This window comes from Aotus nancymaae, unplaced genomic scaffold (assembly GCF_030222135.1).
Source record: "Aotus nancymaae isolate 86718 unplaced genomic scaffold, 86718_ANA_hifiasm-v0.15.2.pri h1tg000018l, whole genome shotgun sequence".
Taxonomy (NCBI): Eukaryota; Metazoa; Chordata; class Mammalia; order Primates; family Aotidae; genus Aotus; species Aotus nancymaae.
Window position 1 is genome coordinate 14,927,760 of NW_026988430.1, and position 14,340 is coordinate 14,942,099.

General features: G+C 41.4%; 1 protein-coding gene across 4 annotated transcripts in view; it reads right to left on the reverse strand.

The window, feature by feature from the left end:
- Positions 1 to 14,340, reverse strand: part of SHISA6 (shisa family member 6) — a 332,076-nt gene that overhangs the window by 132,832 nt on the left and 184,904 nt on the right. The gene's annotated exons all lie outside the window — the stretch shown is intronic.

A 14,340-nucleotide genomic window follows, 5' to 3' on the forward strand; every position in this document is an offset into this window, starting at 1 on the left:
AATAAGTTATTGGTAAGTAATATTCACTAGCACTGGGATTCATCCATGTATTTATACATTCAACAACTATTTCTCAGTGTCTACTGTGATAAGCCATGAAGATACAGTGAAGTTCATGACAGAGTGCCTACCCTAATGGTGTTTAGAGTCTAGCAGAAAAAGCACACTAAGCAAGTAGTTAAATAGATCAGTCTAAGTACAATCGAGAAGAAATAAAGGGATGCTGTTAAAGTGAATAACAGGGATCTGATAAATAATAGGGATATGGTGGAGTCGGAAATCCGTAAGTAATTGTTGATTAACATTTACAAGACAATAATGTAACTGTGCAGCTTATAGAAAACCACATGAATATATAAACAGAAAGGTACAAGTCAGTGTCTGTATTAGTCTGACTGGGCTGTCATAACAAAATACCAGACTGAGTAGCTTAAACAACAGGAATTTATTTTCTCCCAGTTCTGGAAGCCAGAAAGTCCAAGATCAAGATACCAGCAAGACAGAAGACAGGTTTCATTCTGAGGTGTCTTCTCTTGGCCTGTATAGGCTGCCATCTTGCTGTGTTGCCCACATGATCTTTGTATGTGCAAGGGGAAAGGCAGAGAGAAAGAAAGAAGGAGAGGGCCCAGACCTATGAGGATTCTTTCCCCCTGAAAGAGCTCCCCAGGCATTCAGCCTATGACCCTTGACATCTGGCTGCAGGTTACCCTCAGAAACAACATCCTATCCTGAGAAGCTCCGGTGTTTCCCCAGATCTGTCCGCATATTAGATACTCCAATCAATGCTAACACAGTTTAGTTTTTCAGGGAAATACTTTTGTCATAATACTACATCCTTCTATTGTTTTTACATAAAAAGGAAACAGACTAAGGAAGCCATCCATCAGCTAAAGCCATGGTCCATGTCGGCCTGATGCTTTATGAAGTTTTGGGAGGTAGGCATGGAGGCACCGTAACACCAGTTTTTGAGCAAAAGTTCTAGAAGCAGGTTTAGAACTGCACAGCTATGGATACACTTGATGAAAACTGCAAACGGCTATGGCAGGCCCAGAAATATGACCAGCAACCCCGCGAGCCTTTGGGGCATCTGAAAGGATTTGAGAATTATACGTCCTTCAGATGAACAGTAAAAGCCAGTGTACTAGAATTCTCTTTGTTCTGCCTGACATTTTGGGGTGTCCAAGGACCTGTGTGTTTAACAAAGGTTGACTTTATGACTGTTCTAACGATTGAACAGATTCCTGCACAGGGTGCCAGGTTTCAAATTAAGTCTTCTTAGCATAAGCTCTCTTACCTGAATATAAATCTATTTGCATTGTTCTTTCTGAAAATCCAATAGGTTTCTGGATATTGTACAGATACCAAGTATAGATACAATTGTGTAAATTTCATAGTGTTTTATTTTGAGGTAAGAGTTTTGTTATAGTTGATAAAAGTTATTTTCCTATTCAGACCTCAGGGCTATTTTGGGACTTACAAATAAATGTGATTCCCAGCAGCTTCAATTTTTGATATTCAAAAAGTTAATAATCTTTAAGTTAAATATAATGTGATAGTATTCAGCCAAAAGAACTTTTTCCCTTTTAACTTCTAACAAATTGTGTATCTAATGTTTAAAAAATATGGAAAAAATGTGATAATGTAAAAATGTGGGAGAATTGTGGCTAAAGAATAAAAAATCACTTGCTAAATAAAACACATTCTTATGGTGCGAGAGAGAGAGAGAGAGAGAGAGAGAGAAAGAGAAAGAGAGAAACAGAAAGAGTGAGGAGAGACATCGCGCATAAGCTCTCAAGCCTCTCTTTTTAAGACACTAATCCCATTATTAGGGCCCCACCCTTGTGACCTCATCTAAACCTAATTATCTCCCAAAGGCCTCTCATCTCTTAATACCATCACTTTTGGGATTAGGACTTCAACATATGAATTTTGGGGGGATACATTTAGTCCATAACAGTGCCTCTTTAAACAACCTTTAACTGTTCGCCAGTTTCTAAAACCTGTGAAATAGACCAGGGTAGGAAGATTTAGAAATGTGGTAATAAATTATCCCTTCCCTCTCCTTTGCTTTGGATATTTCTTTGCATTTCAGATTCGAAGACCATTTAAAATACACTAGATGATAGAAACAAGAACACCGTGTTGCACAGAAACATTTTAAAACATAGGAGAAAATGGTAAAAGGTACCAGTTAAATAGCACATAAAACTTGTATGTCTTATGTAAGTCTCTCTCGTACCTAGAGAAAAACTCTAAATGTGACGCAAGGGACACCTGAAAAAAACTAAAAAAGAATTTGTCTAAACTTAGTTGCGCCTCTTGTTTTATGCTCAGAAGCATGGGAATGCTATTCTTATAAACCTATAAAAGTAATTGATTTTAGGGGCAGTCAAATGGCTGGGGAGATCATGCCAAAGTCAGTTTGCATTAGACACCACTCCAAATATGAAAAGAATACAGACTTGTGAGAAAACTAGGGATGAAAAATATTTAACCCAGGTGATTAGAAAAAGTGTTCCCAAATAAGAAATGTCCTGGGATATGCTGCATGTGGTTCTGGGCACGCTGGGAGTAATGGGCACTGATTCTGACCTCTCACAACCATGTTTCCTTCTTTGATAACAGCCTCTTGATTTCATCTTGGGAAATTACGTCTTTTTCCTCTGGGGAAGTCTTGTTCGGACTGCAGATCCCCAGGTAAAGTCCCTAAGATGCTCTCCTGGGGTTTTGCATCTTGAGTGGAGTAAGCAGAGGAACAAGGACAGGTGAAGGTCATTCAATCCATCAGGTGTCTCTTATAGGTGGATTTCTAAGTTTCTAAGCCAGGACTTTTGGGTTTTTTTGAAGATTTTCTGAATGTAACTTTTTAAAAAATATATAACATCTGTATTGGGATACAATTCACATGTCATATGATTCACTAATTTGAAGTATATGATTCAACAGTTTTTAGTGTATTCACAGAGTTGTGCAATGTTACCACAATCAATTTTAGAACATTTTCATCATCTCACAAAGAAACTCTGTACCCACGAGCAGGCACTCTCCATTTCCCCCTGTGCTCCAGCCCCAGGTAACCCATAATCTTTCTGTTTCTATAGATTTGCCTATTCTGTATATTTCATACAAATGGAATCATATAATATGTGTGTTTGTTTTTTAAATAAAGGCTGGGCCAGGATGGCTCATGCCTATAATCCCAGCACTTTGGGAGGCTGAGGTGCAGGATCACAAGGTCAGGAGTTTGAGACCAGCCTAGCCAATATGGTAAAACCTCATATCTACTAAAAATACAAAAATTAGCCAGGCGTGGTGGCACGTGCCTGTAGTCCCAGCTACTCGGGAGGCTGAGGCAAGAGAATCACTTCAACTCAGGAGGTGGAGGTTGCAGTGAGCCGAGATGGCGCCACTGCACTCCAGCCAGGGTGACAGTACGAGACACTGTCTCAAAAAAAACACACACAAAAAAAACAAACAACAAAAAAAACCCACCGGCTTCTTTCACTTTGCATAATGTGTTCAAGCTTTGTGTCTGTTGTAGCATGTGTTGGTAGTTCATTCTTTTTATGGGTATCATATGCTATTGTATGAATGTAGCATATTTTATCTGTCCATTAATCAGTAGATAGATTGACATAAAGTGGTTTCTCCCCTTTGTTTTTATGAGTTATTCTATGTCCTCCCAATAAATTCCTTCTCTACTTATTGCTTGAAGCTAAATAACTGTAACAGATCAAATTTTCTCTATAACTGCCCATATATAACGTATATTTCAGATGCAGCGGCCCTAGTGTTTAGGTAGCACTCAGCCCTGTGCGTCATTCAACTTCTTTACAGGACTTTCAGTGAAGCAGGCTGAGTGTAAACATCATGGCAGCACAGCAGAACTCATAGATAATTGAGTGTTTTGACTGTTGATTCAACTGTCCCATTCTCACTCACTCAGAGGGGTCCACCCTACCGAGTGTCCCAAGAGAAAAGCTCATGGCCAGCAGTGGAACCCACCCCCACCCTATGCAGAAATATGAAGTCATAGAAATCCATTTTTATTTTTAATCCTTGTAGCTTCCTCTCAATAAACCATTCTTCCACCACCACAATGCTTTCATCCTCTTTCTTCCCCAATCTCTCAACTTCCATTCTCATAGAAGAACCCAGTATTGGTTTTATAAACCTTCAGTGTGAGTTTGAATCTTTTCGTTCCCTCTTAACAATGAAATTTGCTTTTAGGATTCTAGTGTACTCAAAGAGCACCCTGTTAATGGCAAGGCATTTGACCTCAGTTTGTTACATCTATATAATGGGAGGTAGGGCGGTTGGACAGGCCAGTGATGTTTCTTCTTCCTTTTTTTTTTTTTTTTTTTTGACGTGGAATCTTGCTTTGTCACTAGGCTGGAGGGCAGTGGCACGATCTCAGCTCTCTGGAACCTCCACCTCCTAGGTTCAAGCGATTCTCCTGCCACAGCCTATCGATTAGCTAAGACGACAGGCATGTGCCACCATACCCAGCTAATTTGTGTATTTTTTTTTTCAGTAGAGACAGGGTTTCACTATGTTGGTCAGAATGGTCTTGACCTCTTGACCTTGTGATCTGCCTGCCTCAGCATCCCAAAGTGCTGGGATTACAGGCGTGAGCTACCACACCCAGCCACCAGTGACGTTTCAACTTTTCGTAGCAAGAGAACCAATTCTTCAAGTGCTATCATAGGTGGAAGCCTAAAACAAGGTGAGAACAAGGAAGAGCTGCTCTGTTGTTTTTGTTTTTTAACTTAGAATACCTATGTCTGCCTTGTAAGGGTACCCCATGCTGGATGTGTTTGTAGACTGAATAACTTAGGTTTAAGGAAACCTAGTATTGGAGGAACAGGGAACGGATAGCTCTTGGACAAGATCAACCCCTATGATGAGGTTTTCTGAAACATGGGTACCAATTCACATGCTGGAAGTCTGAAGAAGGAATCGATCTGAAAAACATTTTGGAATTGAGAGATTAAAGAAACAAAATTAGCAGGTGGCAGTGTCCACAATATCACTTACTCTGTCCTTGGACCATGAAAAAAGCTAGATTTTGTATGCAGTTGTTACAACTTTTACTCAGTTGACAGACCTTTGTCTTTGAGTGAAGTCTGATGTAGCCACACAAACCTGTGTGGTGGTGGGTGTGGGTGAGAAGGACAGAGCCATAAGCACAGCTCATCCTGCTCCACACTCCTCTCTCTGCTGTTTCCTGTGTGGAGGGTGCAGTCAGCTACCAAGGGGACTGCATCCATCTAGGAATTCTGGACAGTGAGCAGCAGCAAGGAAGTACAATCCTCAGTGGTATGGAGGAGAGTAGGAAGACATGAACAACCAGAACAAGCTGCTGGGCTGATGACTCAGGGAGGACATGAGAAGAGAATCCTGTCTTCCTAATGGAAGGTGTGCAAAGCTGATGCCAGGTGACATCATAATCTATGCCTCAGTGCCTCTCCAGATTATCTCAAACCTTGGCACCCCAGCCCTGCATCAACCAGTCCCCAGTCCAATGAGGGAGACTAACTTAGCAAATGCCCATTCCAGCCACAAAGGCTCCTGCATGACAAGCTGCTCTGACGTGAGGATGCTGCTCCTGTTAAGCCTCTTTAAAAAGCCTCGTGCTGTGCTGTGTGTGTTAGAACAGGCTTGGGAAGGGATAACACTTCTCCTGCTCTGTTTGTGTTCTTTGCTGTTCCAAAGTAAGAAGCATTTAGAATGAATGAGGCAACGGGGTTCACACCCTACCTCTGAGTAATGCTGTAGGTGCCTCTGGTTCTTATTATGCCCAGCTGCATCCAGAAATAGAAGTCTATCGGTTTGCAGACACCATGAAGCCCAGGTCAGCCGAGGTAAAGGTGAGCCCTCATGCTACCATAAGACATAAATAGGGGCCAGATGCGGTGGGTCACGCCTGTAATCCCAGCACTTTGGGAGGCCGAGGCGGGTATATCACAAGGTCAAGAGATTGAGACCATCTTGGCTGATATGGTGAAACCCCATCTAAATACAAAAAATTAGCAGGGTGTGGTGGCAGGCACCAGTAGGTCCCAGCTACTCGGGAGGCTGAGGAAAGAGAATTGCTTGAACCTGGGAGGTGGAGGTTGCAGTGAGCCGAGATCATGCCACTGCACTCCAGCCTGAGCGACAGAGTAAGAAGAAAAAAAGACATAAATAGGGCTCTCTTGAGGCATCCCCTATACTCCCTCACTGCCTTCTCCTTCATCTTCTCTTCAGTTATACATCAGTCAGGATAGGTAGAATATGCTGGAGTAACAAACGCCCCCCAAACCCCTGAGACTCCAAACAACAAAAGTTTATATCTCGTTCATGCTACATGTTCACTGTGGGTTGGTGGAAGGCAGGATGAGAGCATTTTAGAGACTCAGACTTTGCTGGTTCCATGCCAGGGGGCTCTGAAAGGTCTTGCAGTAAAACACTGGGTCCTGGAAGTAAGACTTCAATTCTACTCCCAACACATGGGCCACAACCAGTCTCATGGCCTCATCCAATCACAAAAGGGCCAGACACTGCAGTTCTCCTACAGACTCAAGAGTAGGGAGAAGCAGAAGTGTTTGACAAATGGCCATAATGACTAAGATTGATGGAAAGAATGTAGTTTTAGGGTCAGAAAAAATCTGGGTTGTAATCTTAACTCCACCCTTCTTAGCTGTGTGACATTTACCAAATTATTGAAGTCTGTGATCCTCAGTTTCCTCACCTCAAAAATGAGGAAATAATACCTTCCTTGGAGCATCTACTGGTGTTTGCCACAGAAAAAGGGTCATCAACAAATGTTAGTTCCCTTTCTTCCTTTTCCTATTCAAATACCTGATTGCAGGTAACTTTCTTGATGAACATGATTTGATAATCACTTTCAACCTGAAGGCTAAATGCAGATAAAGATTAAAGTGTATTGGGTTTCTTTCCCCAACTCTTATGAGGGATATTTGAATTTTGATGAGCAAAAAGTTCAATTGGACAGATGGACTTTGAACACTATGGGATGAAACTTTCTGAACTGGCTCCTAACATTAACACCTGTGTGAAATGCTCTCCCATTGAATGTACCTAGTGACTTGCAAAAGTGATGGGATGTCACTTCTGAGATTAGGTTATAAAAGACCATGACTTCCATCTTTTTGGTATTCTCTCTACCCAGCCTTCTCTCTTGACCACTTTGATGATGCAGCTGCCATGTCGGAGGGGCCCATGTGGCAAGGAACTGAGGGCAGTGTCCAGATAATAAGTGGCAAGGAACTGAGATTCTCAGTCCAACAACCCACAAGAAACTGGATCCTGCCAGCAAACACTGAGTGGATATGAAAGTGGATCCTTCCCAAGTTGAGCCTTCAGAAGACTGTGGCCTCAGCAACAGTGTGATTGTAGCCCTGTGGAAAACCATGATCCAGAGGCACACAGCTAATCCATGTCCAGATTCCTGATCTAGAGAAACTGTGAAATCATAAATGTGTGTTGCTTTAAGCCATCAAGTTTTAAAATAATTTGTTATGCTGCGATAGATAACTAATACAAACACTACTGAATGCCAAGCATTCTGCTTAGCTCAGTAGTCACAGATGGGTAGTACACATCCCTGCCTTAAAGAGACAACCTTGCTGCCACCACCCATTGCTCATACTCAGCCTCCCTCCTTCAAACAAGGACATACCTTGCATTAAATCTGGTATGGCCATGCTCAGAGTAGGCCTTTTCAGGACATACATGTTCCTCCTTTGACTTCAAATTTCCTCATAGTGAACTCTACCTTAGCTGTTATAAAAGACTAAGCACATCCACATTTCTCATCTTTATTCAAATCCTCAGATCAGAGACAATTTGGTGTGGAGCTTAAAAATCACAGATTCTGTCGTCAAGTTTGGTCCCATCACTAATTAACTGTGTGTCTTTGGGAAAGTTAACTCACCTCTCTGTGCTTCAGCTTTGTTGTATGTAAAAGGGGATGAAATAGTGTAGGAGGGTAAAATGTGCATAGTGTAGTGTAAAGAGTGTAGCCTAGCAGCTGGGAGATGGGTAAGTGCTTAATAGATGTCAGCTGTCACTAATCTCAGACTTCATGCTTCATTCTACAGGCAGAGTGTTTGTCTGGTGAGTGTCTATACTCTCTCAGTGCTATTCTAGTCTCAGCAATTACACGCCACCTAAATTAGTAGACTAGGGGCAGCTGGAGCCACGATTCAGTTCAACACTCTGAGCTGTCCCCTCACCTCCACCCAAGAACAGGGTGCCATGAATCCATGCCAGGACATTGCATGTGGAGGGTTTTTTATTTTTATTCATGCGGTAGACTTGGGTTTTCTGCCCTTTTCACCTCTTTTTGTCCCTTAGACCACTCACCTTTTGAGGGAAGCAAGTTCCTTTAGCACATTCATTCACCTAAGTAATGTCATGAACACAGCCCCTTAGAGGCACGTTGTGCAGGGGATATTTTAAGATAATTAACTAATTAGTTTAATTAACTTGAGAACGTTTCACCCTGAGCAGTGAGGGTCTAAGGTGGGACAGGACAGGCCAGTGCAGCACTGAGGGTGCCAGTATAATAGGTTGGGATAGAAACTGGAATAAAACTTAGGCTGGAAGGCAAAGAAGTGGACAAGGAAAGAGGAAAATATACAAAAGAGGGGTTCTGCTGGGTGTCTTTGACTTAAAGGCAACCAGAGTGAAACTTCAGACAAGTTTTGCATTATCCCCAGGGCTCTGGGGCACATTCCTAATCTATAAGCGTAACACTAGGTTGTTCTGGTCATGTCTTTCCAGTCCCGACAGGGGTGGAAACAGGATGGCAACATGATGTTGGTTGTTATTGTTGTTTTATGCAAAGAAGGGGTGTAGAAAAAAAAAGATGGAGAAGGTGAGAAAATGAAGGTGGAAGATCTGGAATTTCTGGGTCAATGGATAAAGATGGCAGGATAGAGAAAGGCTTTTCTAATCCTCCCCAACTTCCCATATGGTACCCTCCCCCCGCCCAATTTCCAGAATTATTTAACACCATGAGAGTCACATCCAACAAATATTTGCAGCTCATCCATCATGTGAAAGTATCTCTATTTACTCTAAATTTATTAAGACATTTATTTAGACGGATTAAGTTTTGAGAGTGGTTCAAAAATAAATATAATTTTTTCTTGCAGTGCGGTGAAGATAAAATGGTTTACAGAATCTCATAGTCTATTTCTGACAGAGGTGCTCTGGGCAAAGTTGTTACTTGACTTACACAGCACCATTCTCTATAGGTGTGTACTGCACCTATCATCTCTTGCTAAGGCGTCATGTTCTACCTTCTACAAATCTACTTAACTTCCTCTTAAATCACTTACTTTTCATTTTTGCTATTGGGGAATATCACATGGTTCATACTTGCCATGATTATTCTCTGTCATTCCAGTTAGAACTGCCTTTGATTCATACTAAAGCAACATCTTTCAAGCTAAATAAGCTCCTGCCTAGTTCATGAATGCTAGAATTGTGGCTAATAGATATTTATTCTTACATGGCTCCTTTCTATGCTTAGAATGGTTGGCACTTTTAGGATTTCCCTCTCACCTTCTGTCATTATATAAAAAAAAAAGACCGAAATTCTTAGATTGTCCTTCTTGGAAGGTCACTCATGTTTTTGCTGGTGTGGTGAACATTTGTTTTTGCCATGTAATAACCATGCATCCGCTTTCTGGTAATCACTTCCTGGTTTCCTTGTGAGAAGTAACACCCACCCTTACTCCACTTATATGGCTGAGGTGAAGTTGTGCCTAGTCCACAGTGGGAGCATGTTCAAAGCTCAAGTTGATCAGTGCATAGATCTCCCCTGTCAGAGCTAATGAGATACAATGGGCGTTGCACTGGGGCTGCAGGGGAAGAGATTTTGCTTTTCTTGCAGTATAAAAACCTTAGGGGATTTAAGGACTGGAGCTGCCATTGCCATCTGGCTACAACCACCATCTGGCTTATCACATGATGCCGGAGAAGAAAGCCAACGTAACTGAAGACGCAGTACAAAAGATTTTAAAAAATACCTGCGGCTCATCATAGTATTTTTGAGCTCCAAATCTAGTGATGCCTAAAACTGGATGTAGCCCTGAGGTTTTCGTCTTATCCAAACCAATCATTTTTCATTTTAATTAAGCCAATTTGGGCTGAATTCTCTGTCACCTAAAGCCAAAGGAATTCTTACTGATACATTCGTGAAAAGGCATTTTTATGTCTGAAAATGTGGCTATCTGAAAAATCAAAGGCAGAGGAGTAAAAGCTGGAAATGGAAAGGATGTTGTAGAATGACTACTGCCAACTCTATTAACTATTAGATGAAGAAGCTGAGGGCCAGGGAGGGGAAGTCAGTGCCTGTGTTCACAGAGGCACTTAGTGGTAGAGGAGAGCATGATCTATACTGACCATCCTGTTCTCTTTGTCACTTCTTCCCACTAAGATTGGAATGGGCTTTCATTTTCTACAAGGGTGACCTTTCTGGTTTGGTTCCACCCACCCTCAAGAGCTCACCATGCTTAGTAGTTACCTCTTTGTCCTTCTGCTTCTTCTTTGCTTTTTTCTCTCTCCTATTTGATGTAGATTTATTTCTTTAAAAATTTTTATTTTGAAATATTTCAAACACATATTATAGAAAGAACAGAAAATCACAGACACCATGTACCTACATCTAGATTTAACAAATGTTAATATTTTGCCATTTCCCCTGTTTTTTTGTTTAAAAAAAGAGAAGACATTTCAGATACAGCTGAAGTCCCACTGCTTTTCCCTTCCCGTCTGCTTCCCTTCTATCCTATTCAGCAGTAACTGCTATCTTAAGTGTGGTTGTATTTTTCTTAATCGTGCTTTGCAGTTTAAATCATAAACAGCAGATACTTCACTATTGGGCTTTATAATTGTAGGCCAATACTATTGTACATATCCCACTGCAGCTTCCTTTTCTCGGTGTTATGTTTTGAGATTTATTTATGTTGATGGAGGTAGATGTCTCAGTCTTTGTGTTATAATGTATCAGTTTTGTCATATCTCATGAATGATAGTTTAGCTGGTTATAGATTGATGGTTGACGGTAGTTTTATATACAAAATCCTATGTTGATGGTAACTTTGCCTAATCACAGCATCATCTGGCACTATCTTGTATGTTGAGAAGCCAGCTGCCAGTCTGAATTTATTTCTGTGTAAGAAACCTATCATTAATTTCTTTATGCTTTAAAATGTTGCATGTGACTTTGGCTTTTGGTTATTTCACTTCCTACATGATCATTCATCAGTGTTGAAAAGTACTTTACCATCATTTATTTAAAGACTGTTTCTTCCATATTCTCTTTGTGTTCTTTCATTCTTAAACTCTTATCAGACATATATGAGATCTACACATTCTTCTAAACCATTTGGCCTAATCCTTTCCTTTATACTTGCTTGCTGCTTTGCAGTCTAATTTCCTCACATTTATTTTCCCACCTACAAATTCTTTCTCCAGGAGTATTTAATCCATTACTTAATCTATCCTTTGGGTATTTAATTTTATTTAATACTTTTCCCATATCTAGTGGTTGTATTTGGTTCTTTTTCAAAGTTACCTGTTTTTTATAGAATCTTTATTTTTTTATTAATAGCTTGAATCCCTTTCTTTACATTTTTATTGAATTACAATTCCATAATTTAAAATACACTTTTTATGTTCTTTTTCAGATTCTTCTGTTCAAGTGCTAGAAATCTTAATTATTTTGTAGTTTTGGTGGCTGTATGGCAAACTGATCTTTTGTGGAATGTTCTTTTTTCTTTCAGAGATTCTATGGCTTGCCTTTCTAGTATATTTCTGCTTTTGCTACTACTGAGCACCCTGGGAATATCACTGTCAGAGAATCAAATTTTATATTTCTTTTATGATATATTTTCACCTTGACCTTGATGGTTTTCTGACAGTATAAAAATCAGACTTTAGACCTCTAAGAAATGCAGCCCTGGGTTTGATTTCTAGAAAAGAAAATTTCCCCAAAACGGATGCAGTTAGAGAGAGCTCTTACTTATCAGTGCCTTGCGCTGATAGGCACATATATGTTATATAGAAATGCAGTCCTTGGAGGGTTCTTATTTATTGCTTCCCAATTTGCTCACGTCCAAAATTTTGTGTCCTTTATGTGGGAGATACATAAAATCTAACCCTGTAGATTACTGGCATCAAATGCACGCACTCCTTTTATAGCTACAAAACCCATTAATCTATTTACTGGTCTGGTTTTAATTTCCTCTTTTTTTTCCCCCTGGAATCTAGGAATTTCCCCTTCTTTCTTGTGACTCTAGCCATGCATTTTAATCTAGCTAGCAATTTTTGGTGTGCATAGGTTAAGGGATTTCAAGCTATCTTGGTGTATCTAACCTGACTCATGTTCCTTCCTGGATTCCCTTGGCCATGTTTTTCTGTTGAGGCTACTGACAAGTCTCTGCGAAATCTGTGATGATCTCCCAGACTGCATGTAAATTTTTGTTTTGTTTTGTTTTGAGACAGAGTCTCCCTTTGTCACCCAGGCTAGAGTGCAGTGGTGGGATTGCGGCTCACTGCAACCTCTGCCTGATGAGTTCCATTGATTCTCTCTGCCTTAGCCTACTGAGTAGCTGGGACTACAGGCGTGTGCCATCACACCCTGCTATTTTTTTTTTTTTTTGAGACAGAGTTTCGTTCTTGTTGCCCAGGCTAGAGTGCAATGGCATGATCTTGGCTCACCACAACCTCCACTCCCAGGTTCAAGCAATTCTTCTGCCTCAGCCTCCTGAGTAGCTGGGATTACAGGCACCTGCCACCATGCCCAGCTAATTTTGTGTTTTTAGTAGAGACGGGGTTTCTCCATGTTGGTCAGATTAGTCTTGAACTCCCGACCGCAGGTGATCCACCCGCCTCAGCCTCTCAAAGTGCTGGGATTACAGGCGTGAGCCACTGTGCCTGGCCAATTTTTGTATTTTTTTAGTAGAGATAGGGTTTTATCATGTTGTCCAGGCTGGTCTCGAACTCCTGACCTTAAGTGATCCACCCGCCTTGACCTCCCAAAGTGCTGGGATTACAGGCATGAGCCACTGTATCCCGCCTGGATGTACTCTTGTAGGTACAGGGGGTATGTCTCAATCTTGGTCTCAATCAAGCTCTGAGCCCTCCTTCCTGGGGTTCCACTGGCTTAGCTGACTGGGCTCTGTAGTGGCTTGTCCAGGTCCCTCAAGTCACTCACAGGCATGGTCTTGTACCTCCCTGTACATCCCTCTTGCCTCTCATTTTTGTGGCTCCGGAGGCATGTGACAGCTATGAGGCTCTCTTGACACATGCAGTTCCTTGCCCTGTCAGCCTAGTCAGGGTGCAGGTGGAGAGACTGGGAATGCCACTGCTTGCTTTCATCACAAACTCAGCTCAGCCTGAGAGTGTGGCTTGTGTCACAGGTGCTAGCCTTACTATCCTGGGATCTGGCTTCCCAGGTGGCTGCTGGAGAGGCTAGGAGGTAGACCCAAAAGTGCAAGGAAGTTGATGTCACACAGAATACATTTGGCCAAAAGGGGACAAGAGCTGGCATAATAATTCTTCTTTTCTCCTTCCCTAAGATGGACTAGTCAGGCATGCAGTGGTTCCAGGCAGCCTCTTTCAAAACATCCTGAGAAACCGAGCAACCAGCTGTGCTTATTACAGAAGATGTGAGATAACCCTTTCGATTTGCTCTCCTGCCTTCCCTGACGCACTCCTATTTTTTCTATACTGTGGCTTTTCTGGAGTTGTACTCCCCAATATATTCTTAACACCTAAGAATCTGCCTCACGCTTCATTTGCAAAGAAACTCAGGCTAGGATTTGCTATCTTACTGGAACCTGTAACTCCTCTTTGTTTCTAACCAGGCAGCAACTGAAAAAAGACAGAAGGCCTCTGAGAGAAGAGTATGTTGGTTCCATTTTTATTTTATATGGATGTCAGCCTTGAACAGACTTTCAAAGCTTCCATGCTTTCTACCTCATGGCTGCATCATATCTTGGTGCTGGATACAGGTAAAATGGAGGCAGTGAATGGAAATGGCTTGTAGTACAAGACCTAGGCAGTGCTGCAGGGAGCCAGCCTCTAGATTCACGGTATGAGCTGTAAGTTCTTGAACTGTACAACCCCTTCTTTGGTTTACATAATAAACGTTAACAGTAGACATTGATGGGGCCCAAGAAATCCCCCTGGTGCTGTTATTTCCTCTTTCTTTTTGTTGAACAAATTATCTTTTTCAGTCATGCCTCTGCTGAATCTGCAGGATTCTTCTGATAGTAATCTTCATTTTAAATTTAAGGCTCTCTAAAATTTCATTGTGAA